This window comes from Phacochoerus africanus, chromosome 1 (genome assembly GCF_016906955.1).
Source record: "Phacochoerus africanus isolate WHEZ1 chromosome 1, ROS_Pafr_v1, whole genome shotgun sequence".
Lineage (NCBI taxonomy): Eukaryota > Metazoa > Chordata > Mammalia > Artiodactyla > Suidae > Phacochoerus > Phacochoerus africanus.
In genome coordinates this window covers 138649076-138675030 of record NC_062544.1, presented here as the reverse complement: position 1 = coordinate 138675030, position 25955 = coordinate 138649076, and the positions used below count along the sequence as shown (strand labels likewise).

The 25955-nt window shown below is 34.4% G+C and overlaps 1 pseudogene; it reads right to left on the bottom strand.

The window, feature by feature from the left end:
• Window positions 1-25955, bottom strand: part of LOC125110634 (40S ribosomal protein SA-like) — a 49823-nt pseudogene that overhangs the window by 6343 nt on the left and 17525 nt on the right.

Here is a 25955-nt window from a genome sequence, read left to right as displayed (position 1 = left end):
CAATACATTCCTGGCTCCTAGCACAGTGCATGACAAAGAGCAGTTTCATAATAAATATTTGTGGAATGAGATTTAGTGAATCCTAACTTTTCTAAAGGTCTATGTATTTATCTGCAAAATGGGAATGGGGCCACATATAACTCAAAATGTGGCTGTTAAGAAACTGAGACTATGTGTGCAATTTTTTTTTTTGGTCATTTTTAGGACTGCACCCGCAGCATGTGGAAGTTCCTAGGCTAGGGGTCGAATCAAAGCTACAGTTGGTGACCTACACCACAGCCACAGCAACACCAGATCCTAGCTGTGTCTTTGACCTATACCACAACTCACGGCAACACTGGATCCCTAACCCACTGAGCAAGGGATTGAATCTGCATCCTCAAGGATACTAGTTGGGTTCGTTAATGCTAAGCCATGATAGGACTCATGCAAATAATTGTATTTTTTAAAAGGCTACTGTTATATTTGTCACTTTATAAGTATTTTTTCATTATTTATGGCAGCCATATGTAAAATATATACATTCTTCACTTACGATTATAGTAGGTATGAAAAAAAATTAACATTAAAACAAGGAGACTTTTTACAACCTTGGATTTTCTTATGCAAATTTGATGGTTATTTTTTTAAATGGAATTATTTCTGCATTATTATGAACTTCTGGCAGTATAACCTTAGGCAGTTTGAAATTATCCTAGATAATTAAAGTATTCTATTATTTAACCGTATCATGTTACTGATTCCGTTGCTGAAACAATGCTCTGCAGCCATGTACCCTGGAATTCTCTAGGTAATGCTTAAACTTGCATCTTTGTATATTTTATGTTTTTCTCTGAATTTTTGTCTAAGTGTTGAGTCCCTTTGTAATTTCCACTTTCATTTTTTAGCTTCAGTCAGTTCTAAAGATGGCCATAAATGTTATTGCTCTGGTCCCCAAACAAGGGAATTGATCATAGGCTTAATATTGATGATCTAATATTGATGATCTAATAGATAAATTGTATCATGAATTACTAAATGAACAGTCTATATTATACTATAGAAAAGTCCTCATAAAATAGGGGCAGATTACATTAAATCCATGCAATTACTGCTGTTATTATAATATTCTAAAGTTCTCCAAAAGCTATTTTAAAATTAGTCCATGATATTAAATATTCTTAAGAAAATAGATTTTATTTAAAATAAGGGAAAAAAAGCCACTCCCTTAAAAAGATGAAAGATGTATTTTGAAAAAGGGAAGGGAAAAAGAAAAAGACAAAACTAATGTTTCTTGACATCTACAATGTGGCAAGAACTATGACAGAATTTACCTATATAATTTTCAACAGCAGGCCTGAGATTATTGTCTCATTTTACAAATAAGAAAATGATTCTCAGACACTTACAGTAACATGATTAATACCACATAGTAAGTGGTGGAGAGCATGTATGATTTTTAAATAAGCATTAATTTTAGAATAGTTTTGGATTTACTGAAAAGTTAGGAAGATAGTAGAGAGAACTCCTATTCTCTCACACCTAGTAGCTTCCCTTACTGTTAACATCGTATGTTAGTGTACAACATTTATCACAATTAATGAACCAATATCCATGCACTATTATTACATTATTATTATCTAAATCTTTTAATGTATTCATATTTTCTTAGTTTTTACTTAATGTCTTTGTCTGTTCTAGGATCTCTTCAAAGATGTCTCTGTCTCTCTGTCTCTATCTCTCTATATGGTATATAAATATTTCTCTATGTTTATATATATAATTTATACATGGGTTTCTCTCTATGTATTATATGTATAATATTTGTAAATTTATAATAAACTTTATAATAAACTTATGTATAAGTATTTATATATAAAGTATTTATAAATATTTCTAAGTGTTTCCATTTGTACCTATAGTAAATGAATATACTGATGTCTCAAACTCTGGATGATGGGAGACAGGTGTTTCACTATTAGAGTGGGACATTATAGATTAGCAAATTTGGGATGAATGATCTATAAATCCATACTAACAATGAAAAAGATCTCTCCAACCATCCACCATCAAATTATGTAATTTTTTTTTTGTCTTTTTAGGGCCCCACCATGGCATATGAAGGTTCCCAGGCTAGGGGTCCAATCAGAGCTATAGCTGCTGGCCTACGCCAGAGCCACAGCAATACCAGGTCCGAGCTGCATCTGCGACATACACCACAGCTCACGGCAATGCCGGATCCTTAATCCACTGAGAGAGGCCAAGGATAGAACCTGCAAGCTCATGGTTCCTATTCGGATTTGTTTCTGCTGCACCATGGTGGGAACTCCCAAATTACATATTTTTTTGATTTCAGTGTACATGTATAGTAGTCTCAGAATTTTCAGCTATGGTCTATAGGAAATAATTATACCAAATAGGGTAAAGGCTGGAGACCCAGGGAAGAGCTGATGGTGCCAGTCAATTATAAAGGACTTTTGCCAGCAGAATTTTTCTTGCTCAGGAGAGGTCAATCTTTGTTTCATTATGGCCTTCAACTGATGAGATGAGGCCCACCCACATCATGATGGACCATTTACTTAAAGACCACTGCTTTAAATGTTACTCTTATCAAAGAAAAAATTTTACAGAAACATCCAGAAGAGTTTTTGATGAACTATCTGGACATTATGGCCAAGTCAGTTTGATACATAAAATTAATGATCACATCTATTTTTGAGGTTTTGTCATGACTGGGTTTAATTTTTGTCAAATCCTTTTACCATATATATATATATATATATATATATATATATATATATACATATACACACACACATATATATATTCATATGTTTTTCAGTCTATTATTTTTTATCAAACTATAGTGGATTTAAAATACTGTATCAGTTTCAGGTTTGCAGCATAGTGATTCAATATTTTTATAGCTTGTACTTCATTTAAAGTTATTATAAAATATTGGCTATAGTCCCTACATTATACAATATATCCTTGTAGCCTATTTATTTTATACACAGCAACTTTCCCTCTCAATCCCCTCCCTGTACCTTTGTCATCCTTTCTTTCCTTTCCCTACTGGTAACAATTCAGCCTATTAATATGATGAATTAAATGGACTGAATTATAAATATTGTGCTAATCTTACATTACTGCAACAAACTCCACTTGGTTATTATTACCATTTTAAACTTTTTTTTAATTTCTTTTTTGTTGCACCCATGACATGTGGAAGTTCCTGAGCCAGGTATCAAACCAGGACCACAGCAGTGACCTAAGCCACTGCAGTGATAACACTGGTGCCTTAAGCCACTTCACCATAAGAGAACTCTGATCCTTTTTAAGTTTTGCTGTGTTTGATGTGTTAATATTCTGTCTATGTTCAGTGAAGATAATAGACTAGTTTTTTGTTAATGTTGTGAGAAGTAATGTGGCAGAGACTGTGTCTTTTTGCTACAAATGTAAATGTGCTTACATAATTCTATTATTCACTTGCTCTCCAAACCTGGTTGACTTCAATCATCTCCAGATCTACTTCTTCAACTGTGGAATTAAAGGTTATGTTTAAATGAACTAAAGTGTCCATTTAAGTTCCAGAAATATGATATATATTCCTACATGTAATAACAAAACCTCAATTAAGTGACTGCTTTAAGTTTCATAAAAGTCATGGTCACTGTGTTGTTATCTTTTTCCAATCACTCCTATGGATGAGTAAAGCAGGTAGTAGTTTCACTATGCCTAGATAGAGTTACCAAAGTTCATAAAAGATCACAGTTTGGAATTCTCATTGTGGCTCAGAAGGTTAAGAACACAATGAAGTCTCTGTGAGGATGCAGGTTCGACCCCTGGCCTCACTCAGTGGTTTAAGGATCCAGTGTCACTGAAAGCTGTGTCAAGGGCACAGATGCAGTTTGCATCCCACATTGAGAAGGCTGGGGTGTAGGCCAGCAGCTGCAGCTATGATTCAACTCCTAGCCTGGAAACTTCCATATGCCACAGGTATAGCTGTAAAAAAAAAAAAAAAAAAGAGACTGCAGTTTCTAAGGGATGTTGCTAGGATTCAAATTCAAGATCTTTAGGCCAGCATGCCAAATATTTTCATTTTTACCAGAGTACAGATTTATTGCAGTAATAAGTAAATTCAGTCTCCAAAAACTATTTTTCAAAAGACCATCTTATCCCAAAGACAATTCCTGCTCTTGTTTACTAAGAAACTAGTTCCATGTATAAAAGACAAACTGGAAGTTAAGTCCTCGGAAGCTGTGTTGTATAAAAAATGGAGTTTTCTCAGAAGCCTATCTGTTTTCTTCTTTCTTTCTTGTGCTAGTTTTACTAAAGTTTATTTTCTACTGTAAATGTAAATCACACGATTACATTTTAAATGTATTTTTATGACACATGACTTGGCATAACCAGCAAAAAGTAAAGTGGTTTTGCAAGCCCAGATTGCAGAATGGTTATTAGATGGATATAATTAAATATTGGGGGCAAGGAGGGAGAGTTTCTGTATGCTGTCCAAGGGAAAGAGGAGTGAGTTGACAGTCCTCTGCATTTGGCATCACATTGGTATCTTTATGTCCTTTAGTTACAAAGAGCTTTGCTAAGCATTGCACTCCACAGTGATAACAAATTTATAATATATGGATCATATCCTGAGGCTGTCTTTTAAAAAAGTTTGCTAATATGATTTCAAAACAGAAGTCAGGTCTAGGGAGTCTCTAACTCCTTATGGAAATGATATTTGACTTTTCCATTACACCCCAACCCTATCCTCATTAAACTAAGCAGATTTATTCCAAGTCTGGTATTCGTCTGCTTCTTAAAAGATTAAGGCATTTTCCCTACAGGTTTGCAGATGAGTATATTTGTTGTAATGTTGCAAGGGCCATAGTTATTTGTTGTAGGCTATATAATTGCAAAAAAATAGCAGACTTCAGAAGCTTTGTGCTGATGGAGGATTCTAGGTTTTCCTGTGTAGGCAGATGTTCACCAAGAAGTAGTAAGTCTTTGCAAAGCATGTATCATATTACCTAGGGTGAAGCATGGACCATTTTTCAGAAATTGTTATCTGGAAGTATGTTATGAGGAAGGCGGAGGATGAATATAAAATAACTTTCAAACATGTAAGGGGATGATCTGGATGTTCATGAGATAGAAATCAGAAAATATATAAAGACAAGCAGTTCTGAAAGCCCACAGTCAGGCCTTAAAACTGTGATTAGTCAAAGATTTTCCCTTCATCTGCTTATCTGTGGTTGAATGACAACCCATGGCTGGAATCATATGACAATAATCACCATAATAAAAACAGTTACCCATTATTTTTTTTTGGTCTGAGCCTGTAGCATGCAGAAGTTCCTAGGCCAGGTTTCGAACCTGCACCAGAACTGTAATCAGAGCGACAGCAGTGACAGCGCTCAATCCTTAGCCTGCTGAACCACCAGGGAACTTCCAGTTATCCATAACTGAGTGCTGTGCTAAGAATTTTGAAGAAGTATTTATGAATGCAACGATTCTCATGCTAATTCTATGAAGCAATTACTGGTAATATTCTCATTTTACAGATAGGCAACTTAGGTTAAATGACTAGTTAAATGACATACAGACAATAATTGACAGAGCAGAATTCCAGAGAGGTCTGCGTCATTCAAAAACTCCTGTTCTTGAGGAAGGGGCAAGATAGGGGTATGGGATTATTTAAACTATGTATAAAAAAGATAAGCAACAGGATATATTGTATCACATAGGGAAACATAGCCATTGTTTTTTTAATAATGTTAAATGGAGTATAATCTATGACAATATTGAATCACTATGTGATACACCTGAAACTAATATAATATTGCAAATCAACTATATCCCAATTAAAAAAATAAACAAACAAACCAAAAAACCTCCCATTCTTGGAGCAATATTACATTGCTTCAGGATCTGAATGAATCCATAGTATCTGAATGATGATGCATAATTTCTTGGAACAAATTCATGTGTAATTTTATATACCAAGTCAGATGGAGCAGGGTGAAGTAGGGAAAAAAAAAACAATACAAAAGATATAAACAAACATGTACTTTGAAATCAGACAAACTGGAATCTCATCTTTTATAAAAAGGAAACTTACCAAAAAAAAGAACTCAAAGGATCATGCTTTTAGATAGAATAGCCAGAACTCTTAAAACTTGCCATATTTTGGTATATGTACCTGTTTTGTAATTAGTATTACTAATGTAACAAATTATAAAATAGTAATGGCTGAAATAGCACAATTTTATTATATGATAGTTCTGTAGGTTTTGTATCTGATGTGGATCTCACTGTAAAATCAAGATGTCACAAGGTTGGTTCCTTTCTGGAGCCTTTAGAAGAGAATCTACCTTCTGCACTTTCCTTGTCTCATAGCTCCTAATCTCTGTATTCAAAGTTAGCAATGTTGCATGTCTTTGACCATTTTTCCATGGTTGCAATTCCCTTTCACCACAGCCAGGAAAGGTTCTGTGATTTTAGGAAATCATGTGATTATACTGGACCCAAGTCGACAACCCCAGATAGTCTCCCCACTTCAAGGTCTTTAATCACACCTGCAAAATCCTTTTTGCCATGTAGCATAGGGTATTCACAGCTTCTGGCATTGAGACATAGACATCTTTGGAGAGCTGTATTTCTGCCTACCTTTGTGTATAAAGCTTGGAACCTGGTAAATACAGACTGAGATCAAGTTCAAGACTAGATAATAAATATAGGAAATACTCTAAAGGCCAACCTGGGAGTAAGGTAATTTTCTAAATATCAAAGAGATGTGTTTTCAATTCTGTCCATCTTTCTCATCTTACAGCCATGAAAATATTCCCTTTACCTAGAGCTTGATCAAGGCTGCTTTTCTATTCTTCCCTGTAAGGTGCCAGCAATGTTAGAAGCTGGAATAGGGAAGCACAAAGACACCATGGGTCTCATCTTTCCAGATCTTGCACAATTCTCCCCTCAAGCTGTGAAGCTAGTTTCTCCTGGAGGGATAAAAGTCTCTGTCAACTGATCTTTCTTGGGAATAAATGGCCTTTCAGAGTTTGGAGGGAGCAAGATTCTATGGATAGCTTTACCTGGTTCAGATCAATAATGAACATCGTATTATTTTTCAAAGAATACCATTTCCAGTATTCACTCCTGCATACCCATACCAAAATAACTATATATATTTATATATATATACACACACTTTAAAATTATATAACATATTTATTTAAAAAATGTATTTAGCTTTAGAAAGAAAGTAGGAAGAGGATTGTTACTGGAAATTGCTAGTAGGATGTACTCGAATCCCATTTCTTTTAAGCTGTGCTTAAAAACAATAACAACAACAACCAAAAACTCCCACAGAATTCATCTAGTAAACACTGATGTCCAGTTCAGAATGTCCTCTGTGGGAACCTCAAGTACAGAAAACAAAACAAACAAACAAAAAAAAACCCTTAAAAACTCACAAACACATTCATTCCAAGCCACTTTCTATTCACAATATGAATTGCTAAACTGTACATTTAGGGAGTTTATATGTGAAATATGAACAGACCAATTCAATCTGCCATCCCTGAGTAAATCTCTCACACTGCTATAGGAGCAGTGAATAGGCAATTGCTAATATCAAAGGCTGTAAACATGTCCACCTAGAGTTCCTAGGCAGTGACCCATTTTTATAGCAGAGCACAAGTGGGCAGCACAAATTATGCTAAAATACTATCAGTTAAGTGTTATTGAATTAAAAAATTCTACTTGGACAAAGGAAATACCACCTCTTGAAAGTATGTTAAGTAAATATTCTAACATTGCCGGTTTCTTCCCATGCTGTAAGTTGATACCCAGATATATCTATTTCCTCTGTAAATGGAATATTCTTTCAAGTTGGGTAGGTTAACTCAATTGCTGAGAGTCTAGAAAAGAGGTCAAGGATGAAAGAGTTTGCCTAATATAAAAGGAAAATAATGTTCCATCCATATAGACTATTCTCAAAATCCTGGCCAGTTACTTTGCAAAAGTTTGTCGTTATGGGGATAGATAGGAGAACACAGCATAGTTTAAAAGGAAAAATTAATACTAAAACGTTTTAGTCAGGAAAACCTAGGCTTCACTTGGGTAAAAAACACCAAACTCTCAGTGGCTTAACACAAATAAAGTCTCCTTCTAAGTCTGATTTGGGTCTGAGCAACTCTCCAGGGCAGCTCTCGTCCATGAGGTACTAAGAATTCCAGGCTTGTGGCATCTCTTCTTTGCATAAGGCTTTTACATCCTGCTGTGGCAGGAGAGGAGACCCTGCAGAGACAGATGTTGGCATTTACATATATTGGCCATTTGAACATGCTGGCCATTCCCAGCCTTTTTTCCAGGACTAGGTATTGCAAGGCAGCTGAGGAATATACTTTCAATGGAGTGGACTTGAAAATATTGGCAAAAACTAGTGTTGTCTTCCACACACAGGTAGGTAAAACACCTGTGGCACATACGTGTGTGACTCTTAGTATATGAAGAATAGGTAGTAGGATGTAATGGACATTCTATAGGATAGAAACTCAGAATTGAAATGTGATTTACCAACTGCTAGTAGTATAGGTGCTATTTATTCATACACAGTTTAAATTTTTCCAATTCTAGTGAGATGAAGTAGGAGGAATGGAGTTATAGTAATTTTCGTCATTGGTACCTTGTCGAGAAAACACTGATCCACTTAGTTACATACAATATGTTGATTATTATCATTTCTGCAAAAAGAATGGTAGATATATTCAGTATTCATAGGGCAAAATTTTGCATTTAATATATATGCCTTTTCTTTTTCCTATTATTAACCTTGAGTAAGCATATTTTGTTGATTTATTTACTTGCTAATGATATATCCCTTTAACCTTAAAAACATTTGAACTGTATTCTTTCACGATTACATGAGTTACATGGTGCTATACTTTTTTTCCCCCTAGTTATTAAAAATGTGGTATTTACTCATGTTGTTTAAAATTTTTTCAATTATTCATCCTGGATATGAAGGAGAGGATGGTATAATTCTCAATTCTAGTGGGATAAGGGTTACCAAATCCCTCTAGGGACTTTCATAGACTTAATAGCAATATTTCATGAGACACAAAAATCCAAGTACACATCAAAAGAAGATGAGGCTATCATGTGAGACCTTCAGAAGAAGCATCCCTGGACTCAGAGCAAAGTTCACATTTATAGCCAGACTCATTCTGTATCCAGTGATCATGCCCTGACTTGATGGGAGAAGAAGGAAATGGAAGGTCATTTTGCAGAACTTGGAGGTTGTGCAGTGTGGTAAGAGCATGATCTTAGTTTCTACATAAATCTTCTTGTAATTTTGCTCCTTTGAGTGGACTGGAAATGCTTCATTTGTTGTTCTTAAAAATGAGGTCAATGAGCTTCATGTTATTAGTAGGCTTTCCCGCAGGTCTGCAAGCCAGTCTGGTCTCTCTAGACAGTCTCTACGTTAACTGTGAACAACTGAGAAAGTCCACAGTGTCTGTAACAGGGAGTTGATGTGGGACGCAGAAATGACATTCTCACTCTACAGGGGTGCTCACATTTATTTAATAAAACACTCCTTCCTTCCTATCTTTCCTTTTTTTTCCCTTCCTGTAACAAAATAATATTTAAAAATTTATTATGTACAAATGATTATGCTAGGTCTAATGGAGTGTAACACAAATGAGTTAGATATGCTCCCTGACATGAACAAACATAAATAGGAATGTTGTTTCCGCAGGGATGTTGTCTACTTGCTACTCCAAAGCCCTGTTGTGATATTACAAATAAGTCCTTCCGATTTCCTAAAGGTTTCTCTTCAAGGCTGGATTCCCTGGCAGTAATAAAAAGGACAAGTGTGTTTCTGTGTGGCTGGTTTTGCTTTAGCAGTTAAAAGTGTAGGGTATGCAAAAGCCTCTGATTTCTGAACCTGTGTTTTTACCAAGAATCCATGGTATCTATATTCCCTGAACATTTTCAAACAATGCACTTTACTTTGCAAATATAGAAATAGCTTGATTTGCAGAGCATCCTAGGCATTTTCTTTTTCTTTTTTTCTTTTTTTCCTCCTCCCTGAATACTCTTAAGCAATCTTGGCTTTTAATTCATACACCACAGAAGAGCTTATTCACTTGGAGTAAAAAGTGATTAATGACATAAATGGTCAATAAACATGCTACATTCATCCCTAGGCAAAGAACACGTTCAGCCCAGTTTCCCACCATTTTCCTCATTTGGAAAGATTGACGTACTGTGAAAGTCTAGTCAATAATTGTTAGCATTTCTGAAAGCCAACCAAGTGAATTAGAGGTACATTGAATTATTTGGCAGAATTTCAAAGTCCCCGATCCACTAAATAACATAAAGCTTAATGTAACAAGACCTTGTTTAAGAATCCTGTCATTTTCCCTCCTAGAAGGCTTGCTTTCTTTAGCCATTCTTTTTTCTGTTTCTTTTTTAAAAGAACTTAATAACTTATTAAAATTGAAGTCAGTGTTGTGACATATGTTGGATTAGTCATGCCAAGTTTAGGGAAGCTGTATGATAGAATATGACAACTTCAGAAGCTTGACAACAAATGCAAAGTGAAAGATCCATCTTAAACTATTTTTAGCAGAAATAGGAAGAAAAGATATTTTCAAACATGGAACAAGTGTGAGTGTGTTTTCCTCACTTTTTTCAGTATGGACAGTGGCTTTACACCATTAATTGTAAAGGGTAACTAGAATTAAGACCCACTGCTGGATACAGACAGCTAATTTGCATTTTGACTCTTTAGTAAGAGGTGCTGCTATTTATAATTCATTAATAATCTACATAATATGGTATTTAACATTATCATAACATGGAAGCCACAGCGAGGTGCTCCTATGAAGCTGCAGATAGGTCCTATGACGATTGTTTTGAATGTCAAACTATAAGATACATTCACCACAGATGAGTCAGTGTTTTTCAAAATTATGTTCACAAATGACCTGACAGGATGTACCTTTGGATTCAGTATGTCTGGGGTGGGGCCTGGGAGCTCGCGTTCATAACAAGCTCTGAAGTAATGCCGATGCTGGTGATCACGCTGAAGTAGAAAATGAGTAGATCTTATGTGACCAAAACCATACAAAGAGAGAAAAAAACCCTCTGGAATAGCAAGTCTGGGCTTTCCGGTAAATAAGTCCATCAGAAAGAGATTCATTGGGCAAATAAATGTAGATTAAAAAGAGCAAGTTACTATAGTTACTATCATTATCATTAATGCCCATCCAAGCCATGTTTATTGCTCAATGAACTTCATACCACACATCCCCAGGACTCTGGTTCCACTGCCAAGACCATCTGTATTATGTAATGGTTGTATCAAACCAACTCTGATGTAATTAAACATTTTATTTATTTACTTTATTATCATCTAATTCTCCGATTACTAGGAAAATTTCTTTATTTTTTAATCGTTACTTCCCCAAAACAATTTTTTTCCTACTATACAGCACGGTGATCCAGTTACACATACATGTATACATTCTTTTTTCTTATTATCATGCTCCATCATAAGGTGACTAGACATAGTTTCCAGTGCTACACAGCAGGATCTCATTGCTAATCCGTTCCAAAGGCAATAGTTTGCATCTATTAACCCCAAGCTCCCAACCACCCCAATCCCTCCCCCTCCCCCTTGGCAACCACAAGTCTCTTCTCCAAGTCCATGATTTTCTTTTCTGTGGAAAAGTTCATTTGTGCCATATATTAGATTCCAGACATAAGTGATATCATGTGGTATTTGTCTTTCTCTTTCAAAGGGAAAATTTCAATTATAATTTACCTTCTCAGATAGGACTATTTAAAAGGAGAGAATGAGGTTAATGAAGTTCCAATAATTAAGATGAGATTTTCTCATTGAAAATAACTGACTCATAATAGGAAGAGAATCTCTGAATCAAAGAAGTATTCCAAAATCTCTGACAGTACATTTTATTGAAATTAACACAATGGCATTTAGTCAGTATCATAGTCCTGGATGATGTGGAATTATGCAAAATAGATCCACTTTAGAGTATGAATAAGCAGTTTCTTTCTTTCTTTCTTTTTTTTTGTCTTTTTAGGGCTGCACCTGTGGCATGTGGAGGTTCCAGGCTAGAGGTCTAATCAGTGCTGTAACCTCTGGCCTATAAGCCAGTCACAGCAATGCCAGATCAGAGCCTCATCTGCGACCTACACCACAGCTCATGGCAATGTCAGATCCTTAACCCACTGAGCGAGGCCAGGGATAGAACCCGCAACCTCATGGCTCCTAGTTGGGTTTGTTTCTGCTGTGTCATGACGGAAACTCCAAATAAGCAGTTTCCAGTCTGAAAAGCTGATAGTTGATCCTGGACCAAAAAAGCTATAAAAATTCATTTGGAAAAAAAAATTTAGGTTGGAAAAGAGATTTTTGTTAAATGGGGTAAGGAAGAAATTTGTCTTACCAGATATTAAAATGATAATAACAACCAAATATTCCAGCAGCTATGTCACTATATAAAACATATCTCAGTGTATAGAAAGTTAACAAAAATGTTTTAAAAAACCAGATAGGTAAAATATGACATTATAAAGCAAATAGAGAAATATTGGGTAAGTTTAGTAACGTGAGAAAACCTGAAAATGATTTTAAAAGAAACAAAATTAAATCTTTATTCCATGCTTCATTCCAAATGGATATTATATAAGTTAAACAATGAAATCATAAAAGTAATAGGAGATACAGGTAAATATTTTTATATATTGATTACTAGGGAGGTTTTTCCTAGGAAGCTATCAGTTGCAAAATCATTAAGAATAAGATTAAGAGACATAACTACTTTAAAAATAAATTTGACAAACTAGAAGAAATGGAAAACATTCTAGAGACTTACAGCCTGCCAAAACTGAATCAAGAAGAAATAGATCAACTGAACAGATCAGTCACTAGAAATTAAATCGAATATGTCATAAAAACACACCCTACAAATAAATGTCCAGGACCAGATGGCTTCACAGGCGAATTCTACCAAACATACAAAGAGGAACTTATACTGATCCTCCTTAAACTTTTTCAAAAGGTTAAAGAAGAAGTAACACTCCTAAAGACATTCTATGATGCCACTATCATCCTAATTCCAAAACCTAAGATACCACAAAAAAAGAAAACTATAGGCCATTATCTTTGATGAATACAGACACAAAAATTCACAACAAATTTTTAGCCATCCAAATCGAACAACATATAAAAAAAAATCATACACCAAAACCAGGTGAGATTCATCCCAGGTTCACAAGAATGGTTCAACATATGCAAATCAATCAATGACATACACCACATTAACAAAAGAAAAGTCTAAAACCACATGATCATCTCAAAAGATGCAGAAAAAGCATTTGACAAAGTCCAATATCCATTCATGATCAAAACTCTTACCAAAGTGGGTATAGAGGAAACATAACATATCAAAGCCAGTTACCCACAGCAAATATAATACTCAACAGAGAAAATCTGAAAGCCCTCCCACTAAAATCTGGAACAAGACAAGGATACCCACTCTCATCAATGTTACTCAACATAGTACTAGAAGTCCTAGCCACAGCAATCAGACAAACAAAGGAAATAAAAGGCATCCAAATAGGAAGAGAAGAGGTAAAACTGTCACTGTATGCAGAGGACATGATACTATATATAGAAAACCCTAAGGACTCAACCCAAAAACTACTTGAACTGATCACCAAATTCAGCAAAGTAGCAAGATATAAGATTAACATTCAGAAATCAGTCACATTTCTGTGTACTAACAATGAAATATTAGAAAAGGAATACAGAAATACAATCCCTTTTAAAATTGCACCCCAAGGAATCAAATACCTAGGGACACACCTGATCAAGGAGGTAAAGGACCTCTATACAGAGAACTACAAACAAGGATATTAAACATTAAACAAGGATATTAAAGAAGATGTTAAGAAATGGAAAGATATTCCATGCTCCTGGGTTGCAAAAATTAATATTGTAGAAGTGGCCATACTACCCAAAGCAATCTACAGAGTCAATGCCATCCCCCTCAAATTGCCCATGACATTTTTCACAGAACTAGAACAAACAATCCAAAAATTTATATGGAACCACAAAAGGCCGGAATGGCCAAAGCAATTCTGAAGAACAAAAACCAAGCAGGAGGCATCTCTCTCCCAGACTTCAGGCAATGTTACAAAGCCACCATCATCACGACAGTGTGGGAGTGGTACCAAAACAGACAGACAGACCAATGGAACAGAAGAGAGGACCCAGAAATACACCCAGACACCCAAGTTCAATTAATCTTTGACGAAGAAGGCAAGAACATAACTTAGGAAAAAGACAGTCTTTTCAGCAAGCATTGCTGGGAAAGCTGGACAGCTGCATGCAAAGCAATGAAACTAGAACACACCCTCACACCATGCACCAAAATAAACTCACAATGGCTGAAAGACTTAAATATAAGACAAGACACCATCAAACTGCTGCAAGAGAACACAGGCAGAACATTCTCTGACATCAACCTTACAAATGTTTTCTCAGGTCGTCTCCCAAAGCAACAGAAATAAAGGAAAAAATAAACCAGTGGGGCCTAATCAAACTGAGAAGCTTTTGCACAGCAACGGAAACCAAAAAGAGAACAAAAAGACAACTTACAGAATGGGAGAAAATAGTTTCAAATGATGCAACGGACAAGGGCCTAATCTCTAAATTATACAAGCAACTTATACAACTCAACAGCAAAAAAGCCAACAACCCAATGGAAAAATGGGCAAAAGACCTGAAGAGACATTTTCCCAAAGAAGATGTACAGATGGCCAGCAAGCACATGAAAAAATGCTCAACATCCCTGATTATTAGAGAAATGCAAATCAAAACTACCATGAGATACCACCTCAGAATAGCCATCATTAATAAGTCCAAAAATAACAAGTGCTGGAGGGGTTGTGCAGAAAAGGGAACCCTCTTGCACTATTGGTGGGAACGTAAACTGGTACTACCACTATGGAGATCAGTATGGAGATACCTTAGAAATCTATACATAGAACTCCCACATGACCCAGCAATCCCACTCTTGGGCATATAACCAGACAAAACTTCCCTTAAAAAATACACATGCACCCGCATGTTCATTGCAGCTCTATTCACAATAGCCAAGACATGGAAACAACCCAAATGTCCATCAACAGACAATTGTACTATGAAAATGTGGTGTATATACACAATGGAATTCTACTCAGCCACAGAGAAGAACTAATGCCATTTGTAGCAACACGGATGGAATTAGAGACTCTCATACTGGGTGAAGTAAGTCAGAAAGAGAGAGACAAATACCATATGATGTCACTTATATTTGGAATCTAATATGTGGCACAAAGGAACCTATCCACAGAAAAGAAACTCATGGACTTGGAGAACAGACTTGTGGTTGCCAATGGGGAGGGGAAGGGAGTGGAGTGGTTGGGGAGTTTGAGGTTAATAGATACAAATTATTGCCTTTGGAATGGATTAGCAATGAGATCCTGCTGTGTAGCACTGGGAACTATGTCTAGTCACTTATGATGGAGCATGATAATGTGCAAAAATAGAATGTGTACATATATGTGTAATGGGTCACCATGCTATACAGTAGAAAAAAAATTGTACTGGGGAGATCACTATTAAAAAATAATAATAACAAAAAATAAAAATAAATACAGTATTTTGTGTTGGTAAAAATAAATAAATAAAGCACTTATATGACAACACTTTTATCTATGGCTCTGCTGTAGTCAAATTATGATTCAAAGGGTAAGCTTACTAGCATTACAGTGAATTAGTAATGACTCTAAAAAGGGCTTTCATAAAACAAATATAAAAAGAGAATCAACAAGTAGGGAGATGGCCCAGGCAAAGGAATAAGCAGTTATCAAAGGAAAAGATAAAAAAAATCCAAAGTGGTTAGAACACACATGAAAACACAGTGTCAGATATAAGATTATTACTAGATAATTTGAAGGAAAAAAGGCCTATTAAATCTCTTAACACATGCATCAGTATTTATGCAGCATCTTTACTTCTAGTATGAATATTCAATAGTTTTTAATGAAATGTTTGTATTAGTTGAATTTGAAAAATAAATTAAAAATATAGTGTATAAGTGAATAATTCAAATGTATATCTTCTATACATAAAGTATCGTAATGATGTGTAGGTATATATATACTGATACGGAATCATGACCCTATGTACCTTAAATGAAATAAGTGGGGTCAACATACATTGTTAGACTTCCTTTATCATTCAAAACTCTCATTATTAGATCTAGCAATCCTTGGGCATATATCTGGAAAGATTAAAAGCTCTAATTCAAATAGATACATGTACCCCATTGTTCATAGCAGGACTGTTTACAATAGCCAAGATATGGAGGCAACCTAATTTATATATATCATATATATCCATAAGATATATATATGATATATATATATATATCTCACATCTTCTTTATCCTTTCATGTGTTGATGAGCACTTATATATATAATGGAATATTATCTAGCCATGACAAAGAAATGAAATAATGCCATTTGTAGCAATATAAATGGATATAGAGATTATTCTCTTAAGTGAAATGTCAGACAAATACAAATATCAAATGATATCACCTATATGTGGAATATAAAAAAATGATTCAAATGAGCTTACTCACAAAGCAGAAAAAGACTCACAGATAAAGACAAACTATGGTTACCAAAGGGAATGGGGGAAATAAATTAAGGATTAATAAACTAATATATTATACACTACTATATATAAAGAATCAAGTCCTGTTGTATAGCACAGAAACTATAGAAAATATCCTGTGATAAACCATAATGGAAAATAATCTGAAAAATTATATATATGTAAATATATATGCATATATATATATATATCTATAACTTACTTTGCTGTACACTTGAAATTAACACAACACTGTAAATCAACTATACCTTAATAATAATAAATTAATTAAAAAATAAAGCCTTCATTATTAAATGTACATGCAGGGTAAAAACCCTAGAAAAAAATAGATATTCACAGGAATTTTAGTAGCCTATTGGGATTATAGATAATTTTCTTTTCTTTTGTTTCTTTCTTTTCCTTTTCTTTTTTTTTTTTTTTTTTGATTTTCAGGGCCACATCTGCAGCATATGGCAGTTCTCGGGTTAGGGATAGAATCAGAGCTGCAATTGCAGGCCTACACCACAGTGACAGCAACACCAGAACCTAGCCGCAACTGCCACCTACACCATAGCTCACAGCAATGCCAGATCCTTAATCCACTGAGTGAGGCCAGGGATCGAACTCACATTCTCATGGATACTAGTCAGGTTTGTAACCCACCGAGCCATAACAAGAACTCCCAGTTTTCATTTTCATATTTAAGTATTTTCAATTTTTTAAAATAATAAATTGTCAAGAGCTTTATAATATAAAACAGGAAGTTTGTTTCTATATTTAAGAATAACAGGAAATAACACCACTTGTCACTGGCTCTCAGGAAGACCTTTTCCTCCTTAGTAACAACTAGATATTATTGTCACATTGCTGAAAGTACATTTATTTTAGAAACTCTGTAAGCAGATCATGGGTTTTGATTATTTCACCACCGGAAGTTTGACTGGAAACCCAAATTAATTTTATTCCATATATAATGGAACATCTTACTACTATGGTTTTTCACTACATGAGAAAAGTGGCATTGGAAACTAATGATGAGGGCAAAAATGAGAAATTTCTAGTGTAACTGTAACAACAGATTTCTGGTTTATGGTACTCCTCTCTCACTTGTGCTATCTTTTCTTCATTTATTCTTCCAAATCCATTAAACTAAACATATCATATTTGAAATATTGGTATATGCCTTTAGTTTGGTTGACTAGACAAAGGCTACTATAAATCTCAATAGATTCTATTGGTGTTATGAGTTTAAGGATAAAGATACAACTTTTGAGTGGAGAAAATGATGAAAATCTTTGTGGAGGAATACTATTTTGTCTAGATAATAAAAGGATAATTTTGATAAAGATAGCAGAGAGAATGACATTCCAGACAGGGAAATAATAAGGTCACTAAAACTAAGAGTGAGAACACATGACTCCTACATTGACAAAAGGAAAATAGTAACGTCATTAGATGGTGGAATATAGAATTTGTGAGGAAAAATAAGAAAAGAGTCCATCATAGAAAGTCTAAACTGGGAAGTCAGACATTTATTTAATAAGTTATAAGAAGCAAGAGAACTTTTTAGAAAGCCTGAAAAATCATAATAGTTGCAATTTAGTGTACTTTTAAAAAGCAAGCGTAGGAGTGGAAAAATGAACATTTTAAACGAAAAATCATTCAGGAAATTATTGCATTAATAAAGACAAATTGGGGCTAGAGAAGGATAATTAATTCTAGAGTTGTTGCAGACATAGAACCAGAACTGACAGATGATATGGATATGGCATAAAAGAAACAAAATCCTCTCAAATAGGAGTATTTAGGAAGATACTGGACATGGAAACTGTAGAAGAAGATTAACTCAGGAGGAAGAAGTTTGGTTTAGATTTGTTGAGTTACAGACATGTGCAAGTACCTCAGAAGTGGCATCATATTGGAGGTATAGACAATGGAGAAATGATGAACATATACATGTAATTCTGGGTGTCTTCAGCGAATGGATAATATTGAAGCATGAAGGAATGGATGGCGATCAAATTGGTGAGTAGCTCTGAGCAAAAAGAGAAGATCAAGGATAGAACCTTAGAAGGGTAAGTACATTAAAGAAGTTTGAAGGGGCAATTAGTGATAGGGATGGAGCAGCATATTTGCCTTCTTTGTTGACTGCTGCATTCCCAAAACGTGAAATTGTGCCTGACTTATAGAATGTCTTGATAAATATTGTTAAATTAATTAATATATAAAAGAGAGGGTTTTAAGAGAAATAAATTTGTGAACAGTGTGGAATACTGCCTTGGAAGAAGCAAAAACGAGGTCTATAGAGGAAAGTAGATTTTGCACTTGAGGTCATCCCTGATATTTGAGCAATCAGATTCAGAAGAAATGAAAAGAGGTGAAATAAGACTCCTTGGTCAATCATCCTATTGTTTTTACTCTCATATTCTGAGGATTTATTCTGTCTTTTCAAACCAGAACTTTTTCTCTCTTACAATATTCAGGATCTGGGCTTAAGTATGACAATATTTTCTTTTCTTTTCTTTCTTTCTTTTTTTTTTAATAAGACTATTGCCCTTAGAGCTTTATGCTTTTACTGAAAAAAAGGAAGAAAGAAAAAGAAACAATTGTTAATTAATTAAATCCAAGGAACACAACATCAGTTCAACATACAACTCAAAATATTAATTCAGTGTTTGGATAAAGTGGGCTTTGTCCCAGATGCTTAAACATCAATTTTACAAAGAACGATAAACAGCCACCGTGAGTGATATATAGAGTTAATTATTTTCAGTTAGTTTCCAAGCATTAAATTATGAGGGGTGTGTGTGGTGTGTGTGTATCTGAAAGATAGTGTTTGTATAAGTACAGCTTTTTGTCTATGTGCCAGAAGACTGATAATTTCAGACATCACTGCAACAAATCTCTTTGAATAGAAGAGAAATTCATGTGGGAAATGCTCAGATTTGAGGGGAAGGTAATTGCATTCCAGTTTAAGAGATTTAATGTGTACCATTTAGGAGTGTGCCTTGCATTTCTTGTTTACTTACACATTTTAGTTAGCATCATTGCATGAAAGTGCAACCTTTGGGTTTACCAGAGAAAAGTAACAAAAGCATAGCATTAAGAAAAACATCAATTTACTCTGCAGGGACGAGTGGTATGTTTACTTCATACCCTAAAATGAATGGTTATGTAGCACTTCTTTTAAAGCATATCTTAGTATAAGGCCATGGGATAGATTGTGTTACATTGGACACTTTGTCAGTGCAAAATAGATGAAAATGTGTGTAAATCTCATAGATATTCACTCACATTTAAAGGATGTCTTTGGTAGATGACTTACTCTGAATTGTGCAACTTTGAAAAGAAGCAGGAAATCTTAGCAGAGGATGGGGAAAAAAAAAGCTCTGCATTCAGACCTGTGACATTCTTTGTTTCTTACCTGCAGTGTGTCCATAGGCAAGCCACATAACCTCTGTGATGTGCTCAATTATATAAAAAGCCAAAATGGCAGACTCTTAGGTATAGAGTCCTACCAAATATGGGTATTTGCAAAGATAAAGGAAATAAAAATTTAGGAAGAAGTTTAGCTTATGGGAAAAAGCTGATAATTCTATTTAGATTAATCAAGTTATAGAAGTGTTGATGTTTACAAGCAGAGGCATCATTTAAGAGGTGGAGACTATGAAGACTGTATAGTTTAATGTGATGATACAGTAACAATTTATTCAGCACTCATCACAATATGTACAGACAGGTATTACACTAAGTATTTTCTCCACTGACCCTACAATTACTATATAAGGAAAGAATGATTATAACCCTAATTTGACTTATGAGAAAACTGAGATTTGGAAAGAGTGACTTGGATAAAGGTCAAGCAGATCAATGAGTGTTCAAACCAAGGCTGTCTGGGGCTCAGCTACTAACCCACAGTGCATCCTTGCTTCCCAAAAGCAATAATACCTGTGAAAGTGCTCTTTAAAGTAAAAGTATCACTGAAATCTAAAGTGATGAATCCAACCGGTAGATGATGTGCACAAAGACTGAGTTAGTACAACAATGATGAGTTCTAAAATGTATTGCATACTTTCCATGTGCCATGCACTCATCCAGGAACTTGACTGCAGGCAATCTACTTTTAGAATCAGACCTTCAAACCAGCCACCACCCCGCCTTCCCTGTGGCTCAAAAGGATTCAACTGACAACAGAGATTTTTTTCAGTGGCCGAGAGGAACTGTTTTGAGAAACTTGGTTTCATAAGTAGGATTTTGTCTTACAAGAGGAAGGATTAGCGTATGTACTCATATTTTCATGAAATAGAATGTTCTTGCCATACCAAATGAAATTGTTTACTTGTTTTGCTTTGATATTATTTCAATTTGATGAGCTTTGATCACCAATTGACATGGGTCTTATGAAGGGGAATTAACACATTTTAGGAGAAATAAGTCACAGAATTCTTCCCTAACACTTAACAACCTTTCTGGATACTGAATTTAAGGAGTTTAAACTGGTAGTTTCCTAATATCTACCTCCATGATCACACTGTAATCTTAACTCCTTTGTACCTCCCTTACTTCCTCCTCTTCTTAGTTAACTATTGAGACACAGACCTTCTACAAATATCAACAATCTTTGGCTGTGCATTGTATAAAACTTTAGGAACAACAACATACATTTTCTAAAAATATATGCAGATGTTTCTGTTTTGGTTTTCAGGAATACAACTAAAATTTTTATTTTTAATGATTAAAGTATAGTTGATTTACAGTGTTGTGCCAATTTCTGCTGTACAGCATAGTGATCCAGTGATTGAGGTTGTTTTTATACTATCATGATGGAAGATAGTCTGAGTAAGATTTTAAAGTGTCTAGCTTAGGTCACAATTCATTCATTTACTCAATCATTCATTAATTCATATATTAATTGAGCCCTTACCATGTGCTATGAGCTAGTCAATGGGAATATTAAAATAAATTAATTTTTTCCTCTGAAATCTTACCTTGGACCTTATTTCAAAAAGATTAGTTTTGCTTCTGTTTTTCTATTTATCACTTTGTTTAAATGCAATTATCATTTGATATGTGAGAATTAAACATATATTAAAAGTATATCATATTAATTACATATTAAAAATTTTATATAAAATAAAAATGTATAAAATATATAAATATATATTCCCTTTTACATTTTCGAGCCATGTTTTTTCCTAAGTTTGGAATACCTTTGGATTCTATTTCATTTTTTTCAGAGAAATTTAGGTATTTCCTTCCTAAGTTTTGGCTGATCTTAAACAGCTCTTGCTGTATCTCACTCTTATTCCTTTTTAGTTGTCTTTTTAATAGATTAATATCCAATAGTTTTTAAACTAGTCATTCTTTCCCTTCTAAGTACAAAGAAGGATGGTGCTTTATCTAGCAGGCTTAATCCTCCTCACTGATAATAAATAATGACTCAAGAGATACATGCACCCCAGTGACCACGGAAGCACTATTTGTAACAACCAAGACATGAAAACAACCTAAATGTCCATCATTGAATAAAGGAGATGTCCAGGATTAGATAAAGGAGATGTGGTGCATATATACACTGGACTATTAGTCGTAATAAAGAATGAAATCATGCAGAAACATGGATGAACTTAGAAATTATCATATGAAGTGCAGATGGAGAAACACAAACACAAGATGACTAACAGGTGGAATATAATAACACAAATGAACTTGCAAAACAGAAACAGACTCAAAAATTTCAAAATCAAACTTATGGTTACCAAAGGGGGAACACAGTGGGGATAAATTAGGGGGTTGTGATTGACATATATACACTACAACCATATATAATGTAGATAGGTAACAAAGACCTATTGTATAGTAAAGGGAAATTTACTCAATACCATCTAATAACATATATGGGAAAATAATCTGAAAAGGAATGGCTACATGTATATGTATAACTGATTTGCTTTGCTGTTATGCCTGAAGTTGACATACATTTGCAAGTCAACTATACTTCAAAAATTAAAAACAAAACCAATGAGATACAACTTTACAAACCTATTAGGATAGTTGCTGTAAAATGAAACAAAACAGAGATAACAAGTGTTGGGGAGAATGTGAAGAAATTGGACCTTTGTGCTACTATGGAAAACAGTAGAGTAGTTCCTAAAAAAAATTAAACATAGAGTTGCCATAAGATTCAGCAATTCTACTTTAAGGTATAAACCCAAAAGAATTAGAAGCAGGGACTCAAACATATTTGTAAACCCTTGTCCATAGCAGCATTATAAATAGCAAAAAGGTAGAATCAATATGAGTATCAATGGATAGATGACTGATAAATAAGTTTGCTATATACATAATATGGAATATTATTCAGCCTTAAAGAGGAAGGAAATTCCCATATATACAACAACATGGATGAACCTTGAAGATACTATGCTAAGTGAAATATACCAGACAAAAAAGAGCAAATATTGTACAATTCCACTTATATGAGATATTCATACCCAAAGGCATAGAGACAAAAAGTAGAATAGAGGCTGGGGGGAGGTAGCAATGGGGTGTTATTGTTTAATGGGTACAAAGTCTCAGTCTGGAATGATGAAGAAATTCTGGAGATGAATAGTAGTTATAGATGCACAATATGTGAACATACTCGATACCACTGAATTGTACATTTAAATGATTAAAATTATAAATAAAAAAATAAAGTTATCTCTACAAAAAAAACCCAGCAATAAACCCATAAAATTTATTTCACAGAAAAGAAATCAAACACCTGAAAATATTGTGCAACTCCAAAAACTGGATTCTAACTTAAGCTGGCCTATTAAGTGTATAGACTTTTTTTTGTTTGTTTCATTAAACTTCTTAGCATTGAAATTTTGAGCAGGCTGCAATCAGCAGTGAATCAGTGGTGGGATTTAGGAACCCCTTTTTCTTATTTTGTGAGTGAGGAGGATACTCAGGGCTCTACAAAGCATGTGCTTGCATGGGAGGCACTCAGCTGTGATCTTGGAGAACTGTTTCCACTCAAATGCTCAGGTATTATAAAATCCATAACTTCCATGACTACTTTGCAGCAGCAGAACTACAGAGCATCTGCAAAATTTTCCATGATTTACAGAGCTTTTAAAGCTAATATTTCACAAACTAATCACTTCAGAGGTACACATTTTCTTTTTCTAAACACAAACTAATCATGGAAGATTTTGCATTTCTATTGCCTCTTGTTCTCTCCTCCTTTTCCAGCTTGTGAAAGAAAAATTGCCTGTGATGCACTAATGTACCTGGTGACCCAATTCTGTTCTTCAGATAAAGATATTGGAGCTTCTTTTAAATGACCTATAGATACAACGTTTGCCAAACTAATTTAGAAGTTAACTTGACCTTTAAGAGAACTGTCTCCAATAGTGGTGCGGGAAAAAAAATGAGGAGCAAGCTACGACGCCTTTACTGTTGGTTTACCTGTAACATTCATAAAGCAAATGGAGCAATTAGAAGAGATATAGGGCACTGATTATTTTCTGAAAGAAGGCAACATTAAAGGATATGTTAATAAAGGCTTAGATGGAAGAGAAATAGGCTACAGACCTTGAAAAATATTATGCAACATGTATGATAATTTAAAAAAAAAAACCAATTTGTCTTATGGAAATAGGAGGGCTTTGAAATGGAAGGGTCTTATGGACCACTGAGAACAAACTTAGAAAAATGAGTCTGAGAGTTGAAGGACCTCCTCTCTCTCACAGTAACCAAGCAGGAAGAATTCATGACTCTGGGATCTCAGATTAGTGGTCTCTTCACACTTAGATATTTACAGTTCCAAGGTTAAGTACCCCACAACTAACATATAGCATGAGTCAGAATGAACCCATTGGATTATTTATAAAATGATAATAACAATGTCAGCCTCTTGGGTAGACAAATGCTTGTAAAGGAAAAGACATCAAACACTGTAACCTTAGGAATTAATATTAGTAAGCTTTCTGGTTGCACATATGGATATTACATACGCATTGGAACTACAGGCACATTCAATCAGCCTGGAAGTGAATTAGAGAAGGTATCACTTATGCAGCCTAGGTTCTACTAACCTGTAGCAGTCTAGCTGTTGCTGCTAATACGTGTAGCCCTCCTGCCTGATCATATATTGCTTCCCTTCTGTAGCTCATCTGGGACTTAACTGGAATACACTGAATGGGCAAGTGCCACAGACAGTATTAAATTATTTTCAGTGTTAATATGAGGAAAAGAGTCACAATTAAGTTAACCCAATCTTGCCCAAGGTAGGCTTACTAGGATGATCTTACTGACTTATCTGGAATTATTGTATTCGGTAGTATGAGCTCTTCATTCAAGAGAAAATATATTTTCCCCCATAGACATGGAGAAATGAATATTTCATTAATGAAAACCAGTGCAATTCTGGCCCTGATTTCAAACATGTCAGAATGTTTGGTTATTGTGATATTTTCCATGCAAGCTTTAACTATCTTGTGAAATTCTAGTAGTAAGTCTATGACAAACAACCATAATTGATTCTATTTGTCACAATGTATGAATAAAACACCACTTTATGAACACTACAAGTAGAGATGAAAAACAAAATGTCCCAAGTGTCAAATAATCAAAATGAAAACACAATATATGACTTGATTTAGAGATGACTATGACAAATGGACCATATCAATAACACATATGGAGGAAGTAAGGCTTACGCATAATAAGAGGAAGATATAAGATGCATACAATAACAAAACAAACAAAACAACCATGCAAGTCAACCTGGCTTATACAAAACAAATTTGGACCCATAGAATTATCTATTTGATTTACTTTCTACAAATCTAAAATCTGTTCAACACATTTTCTGTTCTATTAATTTTTAACCAATTGAAGTGATTATACTACAGCATTCCAATGTAGGTGGATTATCATGCTCAAATAAATATAATTCAAGTAAAGTACATATTAACTACACAGAAGAGCAGATATATTCATCTTTTTAAAATATTTTTTATACTATTAAGGATACTTTCTGGCTTTTCATCTTCTATGAGAGTATATATTTCCAGATGGATAAAATTATTATTTAAAAAACTTATCCATATATAACATTAGCTAACATTAAAATTAGGCTGAATTGGTTAGACATAACTTTTAAAGTATGATTACGTTTCTTGGAACTTCATGTGTAATTAATCCATAAGATATTATTGACAAAATGTAAGATTTGAAATTTTT